At 41.9% G+C, this 21,680-nt stretch overlaps 1 protein-coding gene across 6 annotated transcripts in view; it reads left to right on the forward strand.

Annotated features, from left to right (window-relative positions):
- Window positions 1-764: 764 nt before the first annotated feature.
- The window catches only part of ppp2r3a (protein phosphatase 2, regulatory subunit B'', alpha), a 315,951-nt gene continuing 295,035 nt past the window's right edge, over window positions 765-21,680 (forward strand). For all 6 annotated transcript variants that reach the window (XR_011344060.1, XM_069896596.1, XM_069896592.1 and 3 more), the window contains exon 1: window positions 765-1,013. The gene's annotated coding sequence lies outside the window, so the exon portion shown is untranslated. The remainder of the gene's footprint in view (window positions 1,014-21,680) is intronic.

Consider the following 21,680-nt stretch of genomic DNA (forward strand, 5'->3'; position numbering starts at 1 on the left):
AGCACCAGAGATCAGGATTGAACCCAATCACGGCAGCTGTGAGGCATCAGTACTGTTGACTGGAACATCACTGTGCCATCTCAGCCGGGTGAAAATTGCCCTCACTCAGAAGCAGCAAATGAGTCAGTGAAAAAGCATATTTCTTTCCAATGTGAAGATCCCAGATTCATTCAAATAACTTGTTACATAATTAATTTTGCTTGGGCAATACAGCAGACGACAGATAACCTTCAGCACCCACAAAACCCGGAGTTCCCTGTTGCCCTCCCCTTCACACAACTGCATAAGCTGTCAAGAATATGTGTTTGGACAAACAATCCACTGAGATGCCTCCTGAAGAATGATTAAGTGACAGGCTACCAGTGGTTGCAAAACTCCACAAAAGCAGGAAAGAGAAGAAAAAAGTAGGAAGTAATAACAATAACAAATGATTTGACCCTCTAAACTTAAGAAACACGTGTTATGGTACTGCCCATCGTGCCATTGAAATTGGCCATTTTTCTTCAAAGCGTTAAAAAATAATTAGTTTTGCCCACATGCACAGCTTTGCTTTGATCTGTTGAAAAGCCACTTTTAGAGTGGTTGACACTCGATCAGCCGGAACGGGTCTTTGACTCCGAGTGCGCACAGATCGATCGCATGCCCTGCAGTCGCGTCGCTCCAAAGTTTCCACATTCGGGTTGGCTGTCATGAACTCCCCCAAAGAGCCCCCCTCACTCTACCATGACCACAATCCAGAGTTCCTCTGGAGAGCTCTCCTCTACGGCATCTGCCTGCCTGTCTATGACTCTCACAGTTAGAATGGAATGACTTAAGAGTTACAGCAGTGTTATGTGTCAGTCCACAGAGGTTGTCAGTGGAAGTCTGCTCCTCCCTTTTATGCAGACACCTCAAACAGCAAAGAAAGTAAAAGTCCCGAGGCAACAGCAGGGGCAGTCTGAAGTCTTTTTTCTCTTTTAAAACTGCAGTCCCTTCATCCACTGAGCAGGAAGGATATCACTGAAAGTAAAAGGGTACGTGCACGACGTTTACTGATGATCTGTGAGCTTTCTCCTTTCTATTTTCTTTCAATGCTGGTCACTGCTTTATTAAAACGAATTCGAGTAAAGTTCTCTTGCAGTTCTGTCCATGGAGACATCCTTTGTGGAATTCAATGTAAAAAGGGTTTAGAGTGGCAAGATTATTGGTCTGGGCTAGTTTTGTATAAGGCAAAGGAGAAAATGAAGTTGGAAGATGGAGCATTTCAAATACAACGAGGGGAAGTAATTTGAATTTGATTTTAAAAGATTGTACTTTTTGCACATACTTGTGATTTTTTTTTGTGATAGTGTTGTTGTATTCGCACCCAGTATTGGAGAAACCAGAAACTTGGTGAAGGGCTGAAGCCCCAAACTTTTTTCACCTTTGTTACATAAAGGGCACTGTTTGACCTGCTGAGTTTCTTCGCGTATAAACAAGTTTCAGGCTGAAGTGTGTGATTTGAAGGCAGTCCCCAACAAATTCCGACAAGCGAACTTGGGGGGGGGTTAAAATTTCTACCACGTTGAAGGGCAGCTCGTTGATGCTGTTGAGTTGACCCCGCGAGGGACACAACGGAGCACCTTGTGTTCAGTGGCAATGGAAACCGAGCTGGAGCGTGAAGGCCACCACATGAACAAAGTTCTGGCTCCTCCGCGGGGGTTTCCACGCAGGACCGTGCGCGGCGAGTGGACATTATCCACGAAGGGATGTTTCGAAGAATATCAAGGCTGTCACTTCATCGAGTGGGTTGAGCCAATATGGTAAAAAGCAACAGTGTAGCCCAAGCAGTTTCTAAATGTTATCTGAACCCTTCCCTTAACCATTAACTCCTTGGCGTTTGATACTTAAAGCGGTCCTCACTTCATTTGAAACTATTGGACACACCTTTTCCCCTGTGTTCATAAACCTTTAAATAAATCTCACCAGGACACTTCTGGGTGACCTCGGCGTGACGGAAAACACGCAGGTCTCCCCTCGCCTTCGCAAAGACGAATGTGTCAGGGAGATTTAAAATAAAACCTTGCGGGATAAATCACATACAAAGGCTGGTTGCCACTTCCTCGATGTGTATTTCATTGCTCTGTCAGTTTCGTGCTGGGTTGGGGAAAAAAAATACATGTGCCACGACCTCAACTCTGAGCCCACATGCCTCGCTCAAGATGCGTCAAGTTGGCTTTGCCGTTGGTCTCCTGGACAATCTGCTGTGTTGGAAATGCCGGCGGTGTCTGTCCACGCGAGTGTGTGGAGCTGGAGGTGGGTGTTGAAGGGCGGAAGAAGAGGGAGGCAGATAAAGTGTGGGAGGAGCTGCCAGTTGAGCTCCAAAGGTCATCGCAATTGGATTCTGTCGAATACTGTATCTCCAGGGAAATGCCGAAGAGGAATTAATTACATATTGTTTGTAGTTTATGAACCTGTTTTGATGAATAACTCCAGGGCAATTCTGTTCACATAATTATACTGGAAGCATTTTGTGTGTGCCTGTGATTACTGCCTGCCTACTCTTAATAAATTCAAATACTTGGTCAGATTGCTTTGAGTGCAAAGGACTTAAAGAGACTATAAAACTAAAGGCGCTTTGAAAAAGTTAATCAAGCTTTAACAGCACCAGACTTGCACCTGGGAAACTGCAACTTTTGAACTGCTGTGCATAGTTAAAAAAAATACTGGGTGAGGGTCCAGTCATCGGCCACTGTCCAACAATCACCCTTCAAGGAGACTTTGTGTTTGATAGCTTTTCCCTCTGGGGCACTGATCAGAGTCACAAAAGGGGTGAGCGCAAGAACGTCGATAACGATTGTACAAAGATACTGAGGAAGGAAGATGGGATTCAAGGAATACAGATGATAAAGTGGCCAATCAGCCCACAGATCCATTCTGGTGTTCAAGCTTCATCCAATTCATGTTTTCTCCCTTAATTTCTTCTTTCCTTGTAAAGGCAGGGCAGGGCGCGCATGATAATAGACATTTCTGTGTAAAGATGTCAAAAGATTGGGAAATTTCTTTTGGCACTGTACTAGAATGACTCCATTTAATTGTGGTCCCAAATTTATGCTCCAGCAAAAGGAGCATTTCAAAGTGCCTGAGGAAATACTAAATTACCTGAAGATAATGTAATTCAGACATTGCTGAAGTGATGGTTGAGACGTTCACGTTGTGCCTCCAACAGGCCCAATGTCAAAGAAATGGTGCCATGCAGTATGAGCTTCAAAGTTCAGATTTATTATCCGAGTACATACAAGACATCACATACAACCATGAGATTCTTTCTCCTGTGGGTAGTGCAAAAACACTGCACTCAAGAAAAGATATGTATGCAAAACAGAGAAATGTAAACAAGCTGTTCAATACAGAAAATAAATAGTCAATAATAAATAATGCGCAAAGTAAGAGTCTTTAAACGAGTCCCTGATTGGGTTTGTTATTGAGGAGAGGTAGCAGCTGTTCCTGAACCTAGTGGTGTGAGTCTTGTGCCACCCATACCTCTTTCCTGATGGCAGCAGAGAGAGTGCTGGGTGGTGTGGGTCCTTGATGATTGTTGCTGCTCTCCAACAGCAGCGTTCCACATAGAGTTTCTCAATGGTGGTGAGGGTTTTGCCTGTGATGTACTGGGTTGTGTTCACTACCTTTTGCAGGGCTTTCCACTGAGAGATATTAGTGCCCCCCCCCCCCTCCATACTAGGCTGTGATGCAGCCGGTCAGCAAACTTTCCACTACACATCTATAGAAGTTTGCCAAAGGTTTTTGATGTTGTATCAAACCTTCACAAACCCCTGAGAAGGTCAAGCCACTGATATGCTTCATGATATTTCTTCATGATGATATTTATTCATATGTTAGGACCAGGAAGTGTCCTCTGAGATAGTAACTCCTGGGAATTTAAATGTGCTAACTGTCTTCACCTGATTTCCCCCAATGATCACTAGATCTTACACCTCTGGTCCCGCCTCTCTTCCCCGCCAACTCCCCGCCCCCCCCCACCCCCAAAGTCTACATTCAGCTCCTTGGTTCTGGTGACATTAAGTGCAAGGTTGTGTTTCAATCTCCCACCTGTATGCTATCTCATTGTTCCTCTTTTATAGAAAAAACTACGGTGGTATTATCAGCAAATTTGTAGATGGTTTTATTGTTGTGCCAAGTCATAGGTGTAAAGCAAGTAGAGCAGGCAATTAAGAATGCAGCTCTGTGGTGTTTTGGTACTGATGGAGATTGTGGAGGACAAGGTCTTACCAATCCTGACTGCTTGTGGTCTGGAGGTGAGGAAATCCAGATCTAATTGCATCGTGCCGTATTGAGGCCCAGATCTTGGAGTCTGAAAATCAGTTTTGATGGGATGGTGGAACTGAATGCTGAATAAGGTTGATAAAGAGCATCCTGATGTATGCACCTTTGCTGTCCTGGTGTTCTAGGGCTTTGTGGGGAGCCAGTGAGATGGCATCTGCTATGCACTTCTTGCTGTGATAGACAAATTAGAATTGGTTCCATGTCGTCGCTGAGAGAGGACCTGATGTGCTTCAACACCACCCTCTCAAAACACTTAATCACTGGGGATGTGAGTGCCACTGGTTGTAGTCATTTAGGCAGGTTACCACATTCTTCTTGGGCCCAGGTGCAATTGAGGTCTGTTTGAAACAGGTGAGTACCAGTCTTGTTCGAGTGAGTTGTTGAAGATGTCCATGAATACGTTGACAAGCTGGTCAGCATGGGTTTCCACTATTTGACCTGGACTTGATGATTTTTGGATTCACTCTCCTGAAGGCATCCTGCACATTATCTTTGGATACTGACAGTAGAGGATCAACAAGAGACATGGGGGTATATTGTGGATCTTCCTTGTTCTGGTGGTCAAATCAGGCATAGAATGCATTGATTTCATCTAGGAATGAAGCTTTACGCCAGATATATTTTCGTAGCAGCTTATGTCATTTAGGCCCTGCCACAGCTGTTGGGTATCCTTCATTGTTTCCATTCTCATCTGGATTCTCCATTTCACCCATCAGGTGGTTTTCCATAGGTCGTGCCTGCTCCTTGTGTACCATTCTAGATTTTCAGACTTAAATGCCTGTAATCTGGTTCTCAGCAGCTTCCACATTTCATTGTTCATCCAGGGCTTCTGGTTGAGAAAACTCTGAACGATTTGATGGGGACACACTTATTCACTGCTGTTTTGATTAAGTCTATAAAACTCCTAGTGTAATCATTTAGTTCCTCAGCTGAGTTCTTGAACACTGCCCAGTCCATTGACTCAAGACGGTCTTGTAACTGAAATTTGTTCAGTTCTGAATCCCTTTCACTCATGGAGCCAGTAACCAAATAGGGAAGAAGGCAATGTACAGGAGTCCAGCACTTCCATAGCAGTGAGCTATTTTCAATTCACAATCAGAGCAGGAGCACCCACTCTTCTGTTGCTAGACTGATTTTAAAATAAAATTACTTCAGCCTATTTTTTTTTTGCACCATCTCCAGGGTCCCGTTACAAGTCTAAAAAGGCAATTTTATTTTTATTTGTTAACTTTATGAGATAAGGTGGTCACTGGCAAGGTTATTGCACAGTTCCCTGAAGAAAACGTTGATGAATTTGCCTGGTCTTTCTGGTTAATGCATTCCCACAGTTCTGTTGGGTAGGATTTGGACCCAGTGTCAAAGAAGGAACAGCAATTTATTTCCAAGTCAGATGTTCTGTGCCTTTGAGAGCTGATGGCATTGCCATAGATCTGAAGCCCTTGTCCTTCTTGGTGGTAGAGGTCACAGGTTTGGAAGATGCATATGGAGCAGCCGTGATGATTTATATCTGTGTATTTTGTTGGTGATATGTACTGCAAACACTATGTGCCAATAGTGAAGGCAATGTTATGAAGTTTATTACAGGATAATTGTTAGATGGATCTCTTTGTCCTGGCTGCTGCTGAGCTTGTTGAGCACTGATGGAACATCTCTCCTCTAAGCAAGTGGAAAGAACTGTGTTACTTTGCTGTTTTGAGACCTGTATTTGATGGAAAGGTCTTGGTACGTCAGAAATTGGTAACTCACTACTGAATACCAGACCTTTGGCCTACTGTTGTGTTTGGTTCAGTTGTGTTTCTATTCAATGATAAACTCCAGGATTTTGTTGGTAGTGTGATGCAATAGGTTAATTAAATATATGCTTATAAAAGGGATTAGAAATGGTTTAGCTGTTAGGTTCCTTGCATTTCACAGACACACCCTTGCAAAGTCTGTGGGCAAGTGCAAACAGAAGGTTCTGGACTTTAGCAATATTTGCATGCACACCTCAGAAACTGAAACATTTGCAGAGAGTTGAGGCCATGTGTTATTTTTGTAAAGCCTGGAAATTGCAACATTTGCAAATGGAAATGAAAAAAAATAATAGTGACTGGAACATCAAGAGGAGAGGGGCAGAGAATGAGAGGGAAGGCATTAGCAGAAGGTAGTCTGAGAAAAGGCTGGACAAAAGAGGAGCCTGTGGAAAAGGCTTCCTTTTTCATGACTAGGCAGAGTTCTGATATGGTAGCCTAAGTGTACTCTCTGTGGAAATCAGGTGTGGAGACTAGACTTCCTGGTGTGGCAAAGAGTAGAAGAAGTCTGTGAGAAGATCCTGGAAAGAAGACAAGTTTCTTCTGGAAGACCCTCCTGTTTGGGGTGTCCAACAAGCAACAATCATCTTCCTGTAACCCTCCACAACTTTCCTACCTGGTAATTCTAAGTAAAGTGAAATTTGCTTGAATGTAATGACTGTTTGATTCTGTGCACAGGATTGAAGATTACTGGAAACTGTAGCCTTGAAAACATGAACAGCGGAAGATTGGCTGGTGAAAAGGACTCTCTTGAAAACACATTACACACACTTGCCCTTAGATTAGATTGGGGGTGGGGATTGTGTATTTAACTTAGCGTTGATAAATTAAGTGTTTATCTTGTTGTTCTATACTCAGAGAATTAAACTAATTTTGTTAAAGGAACCATTGCTTTGGTGTATTTTTATTGCTGCCAGTATATGGGGTTCACTGAACTCGTAACAGTAGTCACTCAATGATGGTAAAACCATTGAGTGCCAAAGCTTGGTAGTTAAATGGAGTTGAAGATGGTTGTTGACTTGGTAGGCTTATGGCACAAGTGTTAATTGTCAGCAATCAGCCAATGTCAGGATTATCCCCATGTCAGCTGCACACAAGCATGTGACTATTTATTGATGGAGTTGAGAATGGAATTAAACATTGTGCAATTATCAATGAACCTTCCTATTTATCAACTTGTGATGTCAGGAAGGACACCGATAACACAGCTGAACCTTGTTGGGCTTGTTCTGAAAAACTCTGGATGTCCTGGCACTGGAATACCAAGGGCTCAATGAACAGGTTATTAAATGATCAACTGCTGCTTGTGAGACTGGTTAATGACCACTTCCAGCACTGATGACTGACAGTAGTCTTCATGAGTTGTAATTTGCTGGGAAATGTTATATGTTGTAACTGCACTGGCATAATTTGGCTATAGGTTTGGCTACTTGTGTTAATCAGTAGTGAATATGACTTCAATGTTACCCCCAAGTGTTGTAATACTCCGTCCAGTTACTGTACTTGGGGCCATTTTCTTGATATCAAATCAAAGGAATGAACTGGGTTGAGAGAGGACCATCTTTCGTGATGGCAGGGATTTCTGGCGGTAACTGTGATGGATTGTCTACTCAGAACTTCTGGCCAAGTACTGTTGCCAATACTTCAGCCATTTTAATGCTCACACTATAATTTGGTCTGGGATGCCTGCTTTTATTGAGGATGGGGATGTGATTGCTTTTTCCTCCAGTCACTGTTCAATTGTTCACCACCATCCACAATTGGATGTGTTGGATTTCTGATTCGTGATCCAATTCATTGGTTGTCAAACCACTTTATAATGTGTTTAGCGTGCATTTGGCCTCATTGCAACTTCACTAGCCAGCAGCTCATGTTTAGATGCATCTTATACTCTCCTCTATGCTCTTCCACATTGAACGAGGGTTAATTCCCCAATAGTAGCAATGAATGAGGAAGATATCAGGTCATGAAATTTTAGACTGTGGTGGTCTACAATTCTGTTACTGTGGAAAATCAATGATGCCTCATGGAAGTCCATTTTTGAGCTTCAAGAATCTGAATCTCATTTAATACAATTGTGCCACATAATAGTCACATATTGTTCCTGATGTGAAGAAAATACTTTTTTTTCCACAAAATCTTAAAAATATGAAATAGAATATCAGTCTCACGATTCTCCGTTTGTTAGTGGATACAGTTTAGTGAATAGATATTCGTGGCTGCTGGCCTGGCTACAATTATTGGATGGACTTTTGCAGAATAGTTTGCAAGACGGGTGGTTATGTTAAGTGGTGAAAGATTTCAAACTAAGATATTGTTGAAACTTGGTATTAATCTTTCTGAAAACATAATAAAATAGATGCAAAGTCCTAACAAAAAGCCAATGTTTTTTATGGTTGTGGCAGCACAGATCTCTATGAGCGAACCGGCCCCGTTTGTACCGTCATGTTGGCGGGGCAGCTGCAGTAGATGGTGCCATCAGGGCTTACTCACTGCCTTGTGGATTAGGCCACAGCTCGTGCCCTGGGCCACGAGATGACATCACCCCTACATGGGGCAGAACTCCCATTGGCCTTAAAGGGGCACACACAAAATTCAAATAAACAGTTCTAGTGGAAACCCCACCGAGTCTAGTGGTGTTTTCTGTGTGTAGTAGCCGCTAGATTGGTGACCCCGACGAGCCCAGATGATATCTGGTCTCCAAACATGGACTCATCGGCAATCAATGTCGTCTCAGTGAAGCTCCCTCCCTTCTGGACCCACCGGCCCCACATGTAGATCAGGCAGGCGGAGGCACAGTTTTGACTCGGGCAGATCACCTCAGATTCCACCATGTTCTACCTTATGGTGAGTGTCCTTGATGAAGAAACAGCGGCCAGAGTGGACGACCTGATCCACAATCTCCCTGATGAGGGCACGTACATCACCCTTAAAACCTTCCTCCTCAGCACCTTTGGGCTCTCCCGTCGGCAGCACATGGCCAGGCTGATGCACCTTGATGGCCTGGGAGATAGAGCCATGTCTGCACTGATGGATGAGATGCTCATACTGGCAGAAGGTCACAAACCCTGCCTGATGTTTGAGCAAGCCTTCCTCAAACAAATGCCAGAGAACTTCCAGTTCCTGCTAGCAGATGAGGACTTCTCAGGAAGGTCGCAGCCCACACTGATGTGCTGTGGTGGACGAAGAGAGAGAATGAGGCCAATATGAACCAGGTCACCCGCCCTGCACCCAGCTGACTACAGCCTGCCCCCAGACAAAAGACCGAAGAGCACTAGTCAACCTGGTGCTTCTATCACCAACGCTGCAGAGTACAAGCTCACAAATATCGCCAACCTTACTCGTACCAGGAAAATGACCAGGCCAGCCACCACTGATGGCTGCGACGGCTGGCCACACGAACAGCCTCCTCCACGTGGTGGACAAGACCAACGGTCGGCATTTCCTGGTAGACTCTGGAGCAGAGTTGAGCGTGCTGCCCCTGACTGCCCTTGAGACCCGCACGAGAGCACAAGGCCCGATCCTGCTTGGCATTCAAACAGCTCTGAAGGAAGATCTCGTCCGCAGAGCTCATTGACGGAGCACCGCTGTTGCTGCCAGGTGAGTTTCTCTGAGCAGACACCGAGCTGAGAGGTGAGACCTCGAGGCTCCTCGCGGACTCCTGCTGCAATTTCACCTCATTGACACCTCCACCGCCAACCCACCACGGCAAGCACCTGGTGAACGTCCCCAAAGAGCCTGACTCAGCGGAGTTCATGTTTGTCCGGCGAGGCCCGCACCTGGCCCCACTGCAGTGCCCATACAAGGGCCCATACAAAGTCCTCCAACGATTGGGAAAAGCCTTTACTCTGGACTATGGGAGCAGGGAGGAACTTTTCACTGTCGACCGGTTAAAGCCGGCACATGGACTTGAGCCAGTCTGTGCAGACGGCACAACCCAAACGGAGGGGCTGACCACCCAAGCAGTGGGATGCGCAAGCCATTTCTGGTGGGGGGGGGGGGAACATTGGGGGTTGTGTGGCAGCGCAAATCTCTGTGAACTAATCGGCCCCGTTTGTACCACCATGCTGGTGGGGCAGCTGCAGAAGATGGCGCCGTCAGAGCTTACTCACTGCCTCATGGCTTAGGCCAGTTTTCACACCCCGGACCATGTGATGATGTCACCGCTGGACAGGGCGGAACTCCCGTTGGCCTTAAAGGGGCATGCACAAAATTCAAATAAACAGTTCTACTGCAAACCCCACGAAGTCTAATGGTGTTTTCTGTGTGTAGCAGCCACTACATTAATTTATTAATTTCTGCAAAGCATCTTCTAATTTGGTTGAAGGTCATGGTTTTTCAAAGTCACAGTCTTAACTTTCCAAAGATTGAGGTTTGTGGATCCCTCAGATAAAACTGGTAACTTCCCACTATCATCCAGCACTCAATTTAGCCATGTCGGGAGGAAGTTTAAACTGCAGGACTATATAGTCCATTTGGTCAATTAAGCAGAAAAGTGGGAATTTACTTCTGAGAAATCTGATATTTTTTTTGTGGTCACACAACAAAGGAAACTAATGGGCATGTGGTCCATCTGCACACTTGCATTAATTCTTCGTTGTAATTATAGTTCCTACTCTTCCTTGTCATCTCAAACATCTGAGGGACTTCCTTGATTTACTTTTCAATACATTTTTACCCTTCTACTTTGTCTTCCTAATTTCCTTTATTAATTTCATTCCTATGCATTACATATTAATTTATGCTTTCAGTATGATTGAAGCCTTAGTACCTATCCTAGATTTCTTTATCAGTGGACTCCAATGGTCATTTTTAAATTTCACTTTATTGTTCATGTGAATATTTTTGATTAGAAACCTCACCATGTTTTCTTTGAATTCTTTCTCCTTCTCTGTCACAGCATATCACAGCCTGGTAAAATTGGTCTTGTACTTTTTAAAATTCCTGATCCATCTTTTGGCCATGTTTAACCTTGCCTCTAAAATAATCACAGGTAAAATAACAAATCATTTGTGTAAAAAGCAATCTGTGTGTGTAATGCAAAACTTGTGTTATTTTCATGTCTCTCACTTAATTCCCTGGCATCATAGCAGGTAGAATAAAACTCAAAATCAAATTTATATGTCAGCAATAAATATTAAATTCCCAAAATGAATTGTTCAATAAATCCTGCCACCTGATGTAAGCAGTGAACTGAATAAGGTATTGCTATGTTGTTGCGGAGTTGTTTTTGTCTTGTGCATCGGGCATGCGCAAGGATTCGCACTTTTGTTTGGCTCCGTGAGCCATCTTTGTAGTCCTGAATTCAATGTTTCCACTGACCTCAGGGATCGGGCTTCTCTCTCCACGGCGGGCCTCCTCGTACAGGTAAGGCCTTCACCTTTCTCTTCCGACGTCTTTCCTTCTTTTCTTTCCGTTTTTGGTTTTTCTTTCTTTGCTGCCATTTTCTCCACATTTTTATATTTAATTTGTTATGGTTTCTGTGTTTGTGGCTTTGCTTTTTCTTTACTTTTTTTGTTCTTTTCTGGAGAGGGCTGGTATTTTCTTACCAGTCACTAGTCCATCACGTGACTTCCCCTGCTATATTAATGACATTTAAGATTAAAATTATTTGTTTGTTTGCTCTCATCATTCAATTTGTAGAATGAGCCAACTAAGGACCATGGCATCAAGATGCTTATATGTAACAAGACTCGAGCAATGAAATATAATAGTAATAGGAGGAATAGCAGCTCTGCTGCAGTTATTCCACGATAGCACAACAAAATCATTGCAGACTCCTCCATGTACTTCAGCCTTCCTCTAAGATCCATTCTCCCCACAGTATGAGATTCGGACTCAATGCCTTCCATCACCACTTGCGCATTGCAGCTCTTGTAAAATGCCGACATCGATTCACGCTATTTTAATATTTTCTGGTCTACAGCTCCATTTAATCTTTCATTTTGTGTCACATTTAACCTAAAACATTATTCTTATTTCCATGAGAGAACAATTGCAATATTTAACTATTTTCATTACAAGCTTTAATAACTCGGGACCTGATCAGAAAATCATAATCTTCATTTTTTTCACTCTACTTGCTTGATTTTTTTTTTACTTTGTTCTATTTTTCATTGAAAATGAAACACATAATGTCTGATAGAGTGGCAGGGTTAGCATAGAGGATGGCAAGGTGAGCATAGAGTGCAACGCTGTCACAGTACCAACAACCTTGGTTCAAATCTGGTGCTGTCAGTAAGGAGTCTGTACATTCTCCCCATGTTTGCATTCGTTTTTTCCAGGAGCTGTGGTTTTCCCCTGCCATTCAAAACATACCAGGAATTGTAGGTCAATTGAGTGTGTTATGAGTTATATAATAGATTGTGGGGGTTTAGTATAGATCACTTCACAAACAGATACTTTCACTTCATATCTCATTTAAAATGCAAGAGCTTTGCTGAAGCTGGACATTCAGGCTCCATGACTTTGCAGAGACAATGAAACTGCTTTGCAAAGAATTTCAAAAGCAGGCTCAAATGGAAAAGTCCAGGCTCAAGTGTTGATAAAGATCTTTCAAGGATTGGGTTGGGAGCCTTGGGAGGGATTCTGGTTTTACAAGCAGAAAGAGAGAGAGAGGTCAGTTCTACAGTGGCAGTTGAGGCGGCAACATGACAAGCTGGCAGGCTTGTTGAAAGACGCCATTTTGAAGACGGGTTGTGAGTTCTGAGTTCAGCCTGTTCAAACCCCTTGTTGTCCTTACAAGAGGAAAAGGCTGGCTAGAGTGTTTCTCCTCAAATAAGGGAAGCAAGACGTACTCTGGTGTCCTGAAACAAGAGGTTATCATTTGGAAAAATCATGATGGGGAAAGTTTCTTCGGCAAGACACTGAAGTGACTGATTGGAGGAAAAGAGTTTATGGGTGTCCAAAGAGCAACAAATCTCTCTCTGAAACCAACAAGAAGCCTTCCTGAGCGGTAACCATTTAACTTTAAGCACCAGAGCCTGGTGGAGATTCATAAATGTTGAATTCTATGCACAATATTAGAATTTCCTGAATTTCTATTGCTGCTGGGGTTTGGAGTCCTCTGGACACGTAACAGGTGTAATTGGGCACATGGGTCGGAAGGGCCTGTTACTGTGCTGTCTGTCTAAAATTTAAAATCGCATGGCTCTTGGAAATTTCATTTCTGTGTGGAAAAAAAAAAAAAAGAATCTTTGTAATCTTGGATGTTAACAGTTACCTTAGAATATTCAGATTTTCGTAAATTGTAAATATTAGCAAATTATCTAAACTTCAACAGCATTCTTGCTGCCGAAAATAATTTGATTTCACACTTTTTTTAGTTCATGGTTCTCTGGTGATTAAAATCCAATTTAAGTGACTTTTAATGAAACAAATATTGATTTGAGCATTGCCGCAACAATTATAATGGACACAATTTTATTTCCAATTCTAAACTAAGTGTGAGCTGCCAAATACATTTATAATGAATCATCTTTTATTAAGTGAACATTAGCAGACTTCAGATAATGCATCTTGACCTATTTTACAGGATAATGACAAAATTGGCATTAGGATAAGCTCTGTGCAGGATTCATTAAAGTGTTCCTCTGTAATATCTAGCATCTTTCCCGGCTAATTAATGAAATGTTTAGCTCATTGTTCCAAAAGATGTTGAAATTTATAATTTAGAACTACGCAAATGCTTTATATTTCAAGGCACCCAGTTGAGTGACAATTAAACAGAAATCCAATACTGGTGCGATTGAAAGAGAAATATTTAAAATTGGCAGCTAAACAAAACAGAATGCCTCATTATGCAAATTTCAATGGTCCACGCAAAGGATTTTTTAAATGGGCATGTGTTCATTTTTCTCATCACCCCCATCCTTTGCAGGATTTTTCATCAGAGGGGTGTTTGGTTCGGTGCGGACTAGAAGGGCCTAATGGCCTGTTTCCGTGCTGTAAATTGTTATGTTATTAGTTGTCACCAGGCAGGTGTAATGCACCTGACAGTCATTTCAAATTGCAGACTTCTGACATTTAAATAATTGCCATATTGTGCATCAGCTGCACCATGGAAATGGGATAGAAGGTATGGCGGGAAATGAATTGCAGGAAATATAAAATGCAAGCCACTGTGTAACTGTGGCCAGCTACTCGAAAGTAGGAGAGCAGGCTGGGCGAGAGATTGAAGGGAGAGAAAGATCAGGGCAAAGGCCAAGATTAAAAGAGTTTCATGAAAGGAATAGGAATTGAGAGAGCAGGAGACAACAGTTAGGTGAGAGGGCAACTGCAGGACTGAACAAGGGAGGAGATTGCTATGAAGAATTGGAGAGGGGGGGGGAACTGAGGAATAGAGAATGGTTGAATATTATATCTGTGCATGTTAAGTCTGCCTTTCAGCCTGGTTTCCAGTCACCTTCACCTAGCCTCACTCCATCCAGCAGGCAATGTGCAGTAGCTTACCAGATAGGATGTTATAGTTAACATAGTGGTTAGCACTATTCCATCAGCAGGAACCCAGGTTCAAATCTGGCACTGTCTATAAGTAGTTTTATGTTCTTCCCGTGTCTGCGTGGGTGTTCCCCCAGGTATCCGGTTTCCTCCCACTCTCCATAATGTTGTACGTTAATTTGGGTATATTTAGGTAGCAGAGGTTTACAAATTCTACCGTGCTGTAAATAATTTTTTTTTAATTAAAATAAAACATTTGTGTACAGGCATCTTCCACTCAGAAACAGAGCCAATCTCCGACCCTAAGCAAATATGAAATGTATTTGTTGTCAAGTCCTGAAGGATTTAAGAAGGTAATTTCGAGTCCGAGTGGTACAGCACAGAACAGGCCCTTTGGCCCAACTTGTGCCTGCTGACCAAGTTGGCATTCTGGGCTTGTCTCATTTCCCTGCATTTGGACCTTCGAAGCACTTTGTCCATATATCTGTCTAAATGTCATTTGAATGTTGTGATTGTATTGATTAAACATTGTAATTTTCCCAACAAAAAATTGCTAGAGGATCTCTGCAGGTCAAACAGGATCCATGGGTAGAAATGGTCAGTCAGTATTTCGGGTCTGGATTCTTTAACAAGGCTAGAGGAAAGTGGGTGAAATTACATACATAATGTGGATAAGAAGCTGGGGGAGGGGTCCAGAGGTGATGAGGGCAGAAGGTGTGAGATGTGGAGAGACAGCTGGGGCGGGGGGAAGAAAAATTAGAGAGGTGAAAAAATAAGTACAGAAGTAGGTAAAGCAATGATGTAAACAGTGGAATCAGATGAAGCTGGGGGTTAAAGGCTGTCCAAGAGGAATATGATATGTTGCTCCTCAAGTTTGTGTTCAGTCCCACCCTGATAATAAACAGGGACTGTTCCACATACCCAACAAAAAAGGCAGGTGCAGCTGAGGGCCATACGTAGACCCATGACTACACCCTGCATCTGGAGGAAATGGGAAGTGTCAAAGAAGAAGTTGTTAAGGGTGAAGACAAGTTCAGCCAAGCAGAGAAGTATTAGTCAATGGGGACTGATTGCTCTCCATTTAGAAAGAAGCAGAAGACACTGAGGTCTTCCCAATGGGGAATGGATTGTATTTGCATAAAGAAATATAGAAAGGATTTCATATCCATTGTGAAGATAAGGTGGTGGAGGCTAGAGGTCGAGAGTGGGTAGCAACTGGATGAGGGGGTACAAGATGATGTTGAAGTAGGAGGAGATGAATAGAGCAAGCAGAGACAATGTGTCTGCTAGAGTATTTCTGTTTATGAATTTTGGGTAGGAGATAGAAGCTGGTGGTGCAAAGTTGGCAAACTATCAGGCTGGAGGTAATTGCAGGGAGATCCCCTGAATTGATGAGGTCTGTGATGGTGTGGGAGATGATATCGTGATAATGGTTGGTGAGGTATTGGTCTAGAAGTAGATGTAAGTAGGTGTCCGAGAGCTGACATCTGGCCACAGGAATGCAGAGGACAACGTAGACCACAATCACACCTCCCTTGTCTGTTGGTTTCATGGTGAAGTTGGGGTTGGTATTGAGTGAGTGAAGAACAGAGCATTTGGAAGGGGGTAAGGTTTGAGTGAGTGAGTGGGGTAGAGAAGACCAGGCAGTTAATATCGCATTGGCAATTGGAGGTGAAAAAGTCGAGAGCAGGAAACTTGCTAGAGGATAGTATTTAAAAGGAGGACAACTAATGGAGATGGGTAAAAGGATCATTAGTGGATTTTGGAATTTCTTGTCAAAGGAATTGGCATGGAGGAGAAGGCGGCAGCAGAAGCAACATTTAATGTTATGTCAAGCACAGAATATGAGGTGTGGGCATAGAAACACAAAGCTGAGACCTTTGTTAAGGATGGACTGTTCTGCATCAGAGAGGGTGGTCAGAAGAGACAGGGTTGGCACGAGTTTAAGGCAAAATTAGCTGTGAGGTTAGAGGATGGTGAGGTAATAGATAAGGTCTCTGGAGATGTTGGGGAAGGTTCAGTGCATGATATATTGGATTGTACTTGCTTGATTGATTCAGATTTAGAAAGCTTGATTTTGATGAATGTTTGGAGATGTGATTTTTTTTAAAATTCTGCAACAGTAGATAATTGCTTTGTTTAGTGTTCTACAGGCAACACAAAGGTCAAGAAGGTTGTAGGTTTAGTGAGTTGGTTCATCCAGGCATTAGTGGGTATTGCCTTTGTGAGATTTACAATAATTAAGGAAAACTAGTCAGTCACTGGGATGGGGTGAGAAACTGGCGATAAGGCTCATCATCCAGTTTCCTCACACTTCCTATATCTGGCTATTTGACTTATATCTCCAGATAGTGATAAGTGGATTCAGCTTAGCAATGATAGTGTGTCAGCAGTTGTATACCAGATATACACAAGACTGGCTCTGTGCCAGCTCTCTGGCGGAGTACTTCAGTATGAGCCCCTGCTCCAGTAGCAAAGAAACTGATGCTAGAAAAACAGTTTTGTGGGAGATTATTTCAGTGAACACCTTTGCTCTTTCGGCCACAACAGCAAGAATCTCCTGAGAGCCAAGTATTTTAATTCCACACACTATTGCCACATTGGCTTGTTTTGTCCATGGCCTTGTGTACTGCCAAAGCAAGGTCCCCCACAGATTGAAGGAACATCTAGTATTCTGCCTTGGGAGTCTCCAATCAGATGGCACTGATATTGGCTTTCTCAATTTCTGTCAAACCCCTTCGCGATCTCTCTCTCTCTCTCTCTCTCTCTCTCTCTCTCCTCACCACTCTCCTTTCGTTCAGCTTCCCACCTGCTTCCTTCCTTCACCTATCGGAGCTGGTCTTCTTAGCCCTCTGCCCTCTCCCCTTCTCATTTCTCACCTGTGTTCCCTTCTACCCTCCACCTGTACCTACTTATTATTTCTTACCTGTTTACTTGTGCTGCTCCCCCCCACCCCTGCCCCCAGCATCTTTTTATTCACCTGTTTTTCCATATTCCTGATGAAGAGATCAGGCCCAAAAAGCCGATTGCTTTTTATTTCCCATAAATGCTGCGTAGCCTGCTAAGCTTCTTCAGCACTTTTTTTTGCATTGCACTTGACCCCCAACATATGCAGATTTTCTTATTTAACTGACATGAAAACATCTTGAATTATGGTGTCATTGTCACATCAGAGCGGTGGTAGACCTGTTGTAGTTAATTACCATGCTGTTTCCCAGGGCAAGATTTTCAACCTTTTTCATGCAGTATTTTTTTTTAACTTAACTGTTGTTTCCTGCAATTTATAAACCTTTTCATTAACTAGCACACAAGTCCTGATTGAGTCACATAGATCATATTGTTGATAAATTTTTGATATAACTTTAGATTTTATTTTACCCCCTGAAGGATTGCTGAAGGAGCATGGCCCCGATCATTATGAAAGGATTCCTATAAAATAGCTTGATGTTTCAACTCAATGTGGAATAATACCAGCCATGCCTCTTTGATATGTTTCAATGCAAGCCACATCAAAAGACTGCAGTGTTTAGCATATAAAGGTAAATTAAACTTTTTTTGTGTGTGCAATGCTTTGACCTAGAAATTTGTTTGTCTCACTTTCATCCATAATAAAGATAGAAGACTTCATAGGGTTTCCTGTGAACCTTCAGAATGCGCATCTGAACCTGACCTTGATCCCACTCGATATGCTCATTGGAATTGAACATTCGGAGCCCCTTACCCTTCTGTAATTGACATACATTCTTGGACAATTTTCACAGGAGTAAATAAATTACTGATTTTTCAGGTTTATCATTTGAAAGGATCATTTTGATTTTGTTTTATTTTCATTCTCTGAATGTAGAACTAGAAGAGGTAAAATGTTTCCCTCTTCATATCATTCCACTCCCTTTCCTAGCATCATATTTGTATCAACAACATCATTTAATTGGTTTATTAGTCACAATTTATTGATGCCATGGCCAATTCAAAATGATTACCGTATTTTCATTCATATAGTGCACACGCAATTAACACACACATGTATATAAGTGCACAGAAAATCTGAAATTATGTAAAAAAAAAAGTTTCTCATTTTGTGCGTGCACATATATATCATGCGTGTGTAGTATTAGTTGGTCCTGTCCAGTATCTTAATATTATGTCTTATAAAAGTCACATAAAACAAAGTGATACATGCGCAGATAATATTATCAGCCCATATAGCTATCATCAATCCTAATTGATCTAGTCTCATCAGCCATCATTCAGTGTATTCTGAATTTGGATTGTAATTTCTGGTTTGCAGAATACAATCTTCAAAATATCTAATAATGATAAGAATAATATTATTTTGACACATTGAGCATTTAAATGCATGGAATATTGTAAAACATCTTGTGAGTATCATTGATTCTTCCATCAAAATTTATGATGCCTGTGGTAAAGCACTATGTATATTTCACTGTCTGAGCATGCCAATTGGCCAACTGTACCTGTGGCTCTTCCCCACCCCCCTCCCCCCCCCTCCCCCCCACTGCCACAGACTCCTGAATAAAGGTGACTGTTCCACAGTCCGGTCCCCAGTTGAGGACAGTCGACCAGCATGGATGTGTCTCCATTCTATTGTGAATGAAAGCCTATCATAACTTCTAGTCTTTTGAAGTTATTGATGGTGCATCAATACATTTCCATTTTATCATGTGAAGTCGAGGAGAGAGAAGGCTAGTATGATATCAAAGTTGTCAAGGGTGTTTTGACATGGTTTATGCCATTATTTCCTAACTGAAAAATACGACAGAATAGACAAAGAAAATGCTGCCACTTTAACACCAATGTTTAACTGAGGAAATCCTCAAATGTCGATGGATCATTGGTGAAATAATGCAGTCATGGCTCTAGTCATTAAGAATTGTGGTGACCTTATTTATTTATTTCGAAATATTCCCTATCAACACTTCTCTTGCAGCAATTTCAGAGAACAATTTATTTGTTTCCTTGTAAGAAGAGAGTTATTGAAGAAAAAAGTGGAACTTTGCACCTTTAAAGCAGTATTTTGCTAGACTGAGTAAGATGGACATTTTTAGATCCAGTTGTACAGGGTAATTTGTAGCTAATCTTTCTGATTTACAAAGAAAACAGAAAAAAAAATGAATGACACATTCAGCAGGTCAGACAGCATTTGTGGAAAGACAGAAGTAGCGTTTACCTTTCATCCAAATGGTGAAATGCCACATGGGCCTCTCCACAGATACTGCCAGACCTACTGAGTATTTCAGATTTCCAGCATCTGCAGTATTTTATTCTTTAAATGTGTATTTGCCTTGGTTATCATTTGATACTGTTTACATTTATAAGGGATACGGTACAAATATTCACAAATAATTTTTTTAATGGTTATCATTGCTACACAAGACACTGAAAGCAGAACTAAACAAAAGTTGTATGCATCCAAAGCTGCAGGCTAGTGAGAAGGATTTGGGTTCATCCATGTTCTTAAGTTGGCTCTAAAAATCTGAATCTAATTCACTGCCAAAGCCTGTTTGAAATGCTAAACTTTGAATAGCATAACTATTATAAATATTCATTGGTATATGGATCAATGACAATAGGTCAGAGTTCATGATGCCTCTGTTAATTCCAAATATTACCAAATTCAGTAGAGTCTACAGGCTGCTTATGTACGTAGGGTTGTTTATCTTGGTACCAAGTGTACGGACAGAGCAATAAGGTTATGAAATGTGGAAATCACCTTTCCTGTTCATAAATGCAACTCAAAATTCATGGATGGAGTTCCCACAGGGTGTGCATTGACCTTGTCTGAAAACTGAGACTGGTTCACCATACAACATTGGTGGTACCTTGCCAGGATGTTGGTGTGCCTGTTGTATTAGTCTGGAAAGCGCAACAGCACCTATACTTCGTAAGGAGGTTGAGGAGTTCAAGGCTACCTGCCCCACCCCCCCACCCCCGACAGTGTTTCAATGGAGCACAATTGAGTGTCCTGTCTGGCTACATCATTATGTGATTCCAGTAGCTGTAAAGCATTGGACTGGAAGTCAATACAGAGGATCACTAAAAGATCTGAGAAGATCACTGGGATCTCTTTTGCTTCTATTGACAACATTTACCAGGAGAGTTGCTTAGCTAAGGCTTAAATAATTATAGATGATGTTACCCTGATTAATCATGGTCAAAGGTTGCGTGACCGTCATGTTTAAATTTAGATAAGATTAGATGCTCAATTTTCAATTTAAATTCAAATTTTCAAATACTGTGGGGACCCTTTATGAGCAACTTGTATCATCTTTGATAAACTGTTATGAACTGTTGACTAATGAGGTAATTCATCTCTCTGATAAGAATTCAGACTTCCTTTTTTTTTGGCCAAACAGCTTCTTTCTTGGTAGTGGGTTTAGATTTTCCTTTTGTAGAATAAGATATCAATACAATATAATCTGTTTGATTAAAATGTGGGGTGCCTTGGATAAAAGTGTAGTGTGCCTTCTTGACTTTTAACATATATATGTACTCTATTTTTGGATATGGAATTTCAATGTTAATATAAATATTATAAAAGAAAATAATTATAGGTGACACTTTCCATCCAGGACACATTATCTTTGACCCACTACCCTCAAAAAGAAGGTACAGGTACATCAATATCAGGACTGCCAGACTGGAAAATAGCTTCTGAACGCAAGCTGAGAGATCAATAAACAGTATTGTGTAACTGAGTAAATCATCTTAAAATATTCATAGATATATTTATTTTAAATTGTATCTTTCTATGTAATGTACTGTGTATGTATGTGCACTGTGGTCCGGAGAAATGCTGTTTCTTTCGGTTATATATGAACTTGCACCACTGCTGCCTAGTAGACCAGGAGCTTTGTGTTGTGTTTGAGGTCTTGATTCTCAAACACTCTTTTCCTCAGATGAACAAAGATGATGAAGTTACAATGAACTTTTCTGGGGTAGGGAAAAGGGAAAGCCCTCTATCCATTTGTCCCCATCCTTGAAGATGGTCATGATTACAGCATCTCTGATACAGTGCCCTGACTTGTCCTCCTCTTTGCAGATGTGGGAGATGAAACCTCTCCTCAAACACGTTACTGCAAGATATGGCAGCATTAAAGTGGGCAGTTCAACTATAACATGCCCAGCAGT

The sequence above is a fragment of the Narcine bancroftii genome, chromosome 9 (assembly GCF_036971445.1).
Source record: "Narcine bancroftii isolate sNarBan1 chromosome 9, sNarBan1.hap1, whole genome shotgun sequence".
Lineage (NCBI taxonomy): Eukaryota > Metazoa > Chordata > Chondrichthyes > Torpediniformes > Narcinidae > Narcine > Narcine bancroftii.